Here is a 4890-nt window from a genome sequence, read left to right on the forward strand (position 1 = left end):
ATAGTTTGAGGGTGCTTCATCACCTTCGGCAAGTAGGGGTTATGACCCTCTCGGAGAACTTGTCCTTGCAGGAGCTTGATGAGGCCATGGTGATCTAGATCTGTCAGAAAAACAACAAGAAACAAGAACAGAGGATTTCTCCGTGGTACGGGGGTCAAATCATTGGGAGATATATATAGAGAATTTTTATACTAGGAAATGTGTGTCCCACAATAAAATGAAGCCAGGAAGGTGCCCGAGGGGCCCTCTAGACATCAGGCCGCACTAGGGGGCTGGCGTGCCGTGGTGCCTAGTGGGCACATGGGTTGCCTTCCCGTGTGTTTCTCCATTACCTAATTTTTATAATATTCCAAAACTAACGGGAAATAATTTTGCGGATTTTTCTGAGTATGTTTACTTACCATATCACATACCTCTTCCTTTTAAGGGCTCTAGATTGTTCTAGAAGGTCTCCTTAATGTGCTCCTCCAGTGTCATGGTTTGGATAATATTTGTTTCAACATTAATTGGTGTACCTGAAATATAGTGCTTTATTCTTTGTCCACTGACCACCTTCGGTTAGTGCCTTCGGGATTATTGATCTTAATAGCTCCACACCGATAAACTTCTTCAATGATATGTGGTCCTTCCCATTTGGAGAGAAGTTTTCCTGCAAAAAAAAAACTAAGACACGAATTGTACAATAGAACATATTCAGCAACTTTGAAATCTCGCTTTTGGATTCTTTTGCCATGCCATCTTTTAATTTTTTGATTGAATAGTTTGGCATTTTCACAGGCTTCGGTTCTCCATTCATATAATGAGCTAATATCAAATAACCTCTTTTCACTAGCAAGTTTGAAATCATAGTTGAGTTCTTTAATTGCCCAATAAGCTTTATGTTCTAACTCAAGAGGTAAATGATATGCTCTCCCATAAACCATTTTATAAGGAGACATACCCGTAGGATTTTTATAAGTTGTTCTGTAGGCCCACAATGTATTATCTAATTTCTTAGATCAATTCTTCCGGGACCTATTGACATACGTTTGCAATATTAGTTTTATTTCCCTATTGGTTAATTCTACTTGACCACTAGACTGAGGATGTTAGGGAGATGCAATTCTATGGTTAAGATCATATCTAGCAAGCAACTTACGAAAAGCACCATGAATAAAATGTGAACCACCATCAGTCATTAAGTATCTAGGGACTCCAAAACATGGGAAAATAACTTCCTTAAGCATCTTAATAGATGTGTTATGATCAGCACTATTGGCTTGAATATCTTATACCCATTTAGTGACATAATCAACAACAACCAAAATATGTGTATACCCATTAGAGGAAGGAAAAGGTCCCATATAATCAAATCCCCAAACATCAAATGGTTCGATAACAATTGAATAACTGATAGGCATTTCCTGACATCTACTTATACTACCAATTCTTTGACATTAATCACAAGAGAGGACAAACTTACGAGCATCTTTGAAAAGACTAGGCCAATAAAATCTAGACTGTAATACCTTGTGTGTAGTTCTATCTCCCGCATGGTTCCTCCATAAGCCTCGGAGTGACACTTCCAAAGGATTTGTTCTTGTTCATGCTCACGTATACAAGATATAATAATACCATCTACTCCCTCTTTATAAAGATGTGGGACATCCCAAAAGTAATGTCTTAAATCAAAGAAGAATTTTTTCTTTTGCTGATAGGTGAAACTAGGTGGTATATATTTGACAACAATGTAATTATCATAATTAGCAAACCACGACGTGATATGAGAAACATTACCATAGCTAGTTGTTCAGTAGGAAAGCTATCATCAATAGGTATAGTGGGTCATCAAGAACATTTTCTAACCTAGACAAGTTATCAGCTACGGGGTTCTTAGCTCCTTTTCTATCAATGATATGCAAATAAAATTCTTGTAGTAAAAGAATCCACCTAATAAGTATAGACTTAGCATCTTTATTTTTCATAAGATATTTAATAGCAGCATGATCACTGTGAACAACTACTTTAGAATCGACAATGTAAGATCTAAATTTATCACATGCAAATAGAACTGCTAAGAATTCTTTCTCACTCGTAGCATAATTTCTCTAGGCGGTGTCTAGAGTTTTACTAGCATAATGAATGATATTTAATTTCTTATCAACTCTTTGTCCTAGAACAGCACCAACACCATAATCACTAGCATCACCCATAATATCAAAAGGCAAGTTCCAATCAGGTGGTTGAACAATAGGTGGAGAAGTTAAGAATTTCTTAAGTGTTTCAAAGGCTTGTACACAATCATCATAAAAACGAAAGGAACATCCTTTTGTAATAAATAGTAAGAGGCCTAGAAATTTTAGAGAAGTATTTAATAAACCCCCTACAAAAACCAACATGATCAAGGAAACTACGGATACCTTTAATATCTTTAGTACATGGCATCTTCTGAATTGCATCAACTTTAGCCTTATCGACCTCAATACCTTGTTCGGAAATTTTATGACCCAACACAATACCTTCATTTACGATAAAGTGGCACTTCTCCCAATTCAAGACAAGGTTAGTTTGCTCACATCTATCCAAAACTCGATCAAGGTTTCTTAAGCAATCATCAAAAGAAGTTCCATAAACAGAAAAATCATCCATGAAGACCTCAACAATCTTTTCACAAAAATCACAGAATATAACAGTCATACATATTTGAAATGTAGCAGGTGCATTGCATAATCCAAAAGGCATACACCTATAATAATAGGTTCCAAAAGGACAAGTAAAGGTGGTTTTCTCGTGATCAGGTTGTGACAGATGTATTTGAGAGAAACCACAATAAGCATCTAGAAATCAAAAATGTTTCTGCTTTGATAATCTTTCTAGCATTTGGTCTATGAAAGGTAACGGATAATGATATTTTCTAGTAGCTTTGTTTAATTTTCTAATATCAATTACCATTCTATAGCCAGTCATAACTCTTTGTGCAATGAGTTCATTTTTATCATTAGGAACAACACTAATACCTCCTTTCTTAAAAACATAGTGAACGAGACTTACCCATCTACTATCAGCTATGGGATAAATTATACCTACTTCGAGAAGCTTTAATATTTGAATTCTTACCACTTCTTTCATTTTGAGATCCAGTCTTCGTTGGTGATCAACAATGGGTTTAGCATCTGCTTCCATACTAATCTTGTGCTAACAGAGAGTGGGACTAATGCCCATAAGATCATCAAGAGTATACCCAATAGCAGTTGATTTCTTCCTTAGAGTTTTTAACAATCTTTCTTCTTCATGCTCTGTAAGGTTAGCACTCAAAATAACAGGATGTATCTTCTTTTCATCAATATAAGCATATTTCAAAGTGTCAGGTAATTGCTTTACTACAAACACATGATCACCCTTGGGTGAAGGAGGACCTCCTAGAGTTTCAATAGGCAAGTTGTGTTTAAGGAAAGGTTTTTGCTCAAAGAACATATTATCTATTTCATTTCTTTCATGCATATGCATAACATTTTCATGGTCTAGCAAATATTGTTCTAATGGATCAGCAGGAGGAATGGCAATAGAAGAAAGACCAATTACTTCATCTTTACTAGGCAATTCTTTGTCATGGGGTTGCTTACTAAACTTGGAGAAATGAAACTCATGAGACATACCACAAAAATTAACACTGCCAGTTTCCTTTTTGCAATCTATTGAGAATTGACAGTGTTCAAGAAGGGTCTACCAAATATACGGGACAAAAGTTACCTTGTGGTGAGACGAGTACTAGAAAATCAGTAGGGTATTTTACTTTTCTACACAAGACTTCAACATCTCTAACAATCCTAAGTGGTGTGATGGTGTCTCTATTAGCAAGTTTTATAGTGACATCTATGTCTTCTATTTCAGCGGGTGATATCTCATGCATAATTTCTTGATATAAGGAAAAAGGAATATCACTAACACTAGCACCCATATCACATAAACCATGATAGCAATGATCTTCTATTTTGAATAAAACAACAGGCGTGCCAACAACGGGTCTATTTTTATCCTTAGTATGAGGTTTGTCAATTCTAGCAGCTTCATTATAGAAATAAATAACATGTCCATCAATATTATCTACCAAGAGATCTTTAACCATAGCAGTAATAGGTTCTACCTTGATTTGCTCAGAGGGTTTGGTTGTTCTAACATAACTTTCGTTAGCCATGGTTGAAGCTTTAGCATGTTCCTTTATCGAAACACTAAAACGTGGTTTCTCAATATAAGTTGTAGGCACAAGTGGGTCAACATTGTAAATGATAGTTTCATCCTCAACTTTAATTTGTTCTTCAACCTTTTCTTTAATAGGTGGATGATATTTAAACCATTTCTCTTTAGGGAGATCAACATGAGCACTAAAGGTTTCACAGAATGAGGCTACTATCTGAGAGTCAAGTCCATACTTAGTGCTAAAATCATTGAAACCATCGGTATTCATAAAAAGTTTAACACAATCAAACTTAAGTTTTATACCTGACTCTTTACCTTCGTCGACTTCCTAATCTTCAGAGTTGCGCTTAATTCTTTCCAAGAGATCCCACCTGAATTAAATAGTCTTCTTCATAAAAGAACAAGAACAAGAAGTATCGAGCATGGTTTGATCATTACGAGAAAGTCGAGCATAAAAATTCTGAATAATAATTTCTCTCGGGAGCTCATGATTGGGGCATGAATATAACATTAAATTCAGCCTTCCCAAAGCTAGAGCGATACTTTCTCCTTCACGAGGCCAAAAATAATAGATAAAATTTTGATCACGATGAGAAAGATGCATAGGATAGAATTTTTTGTGAAACTCCAATTGCAATCGATTCTAGTTCCAAGATCTTGTATCATCACATAGCCTATGCCATGTCAATGCTTCCCCCCCCCAAAGATAAAGGG

Source organism: Hordeum vulgare, chromosome 2H (genome assembly GCF_904849725.1).
Source record: "Hordeum vulgare subsp. vulgare chromosome 2H, MorexV3_pseudomolecules_assembly, whole genome shotgun sequence".
In the NCBI taxonomy this organism is placed as follows: domain Eukaryota; kingdom Viridiplantae; phylum Streptophyta; class Magnoliopsida; order Poales; family Poaceae; genus Hordeum; species Hordeum vulgare.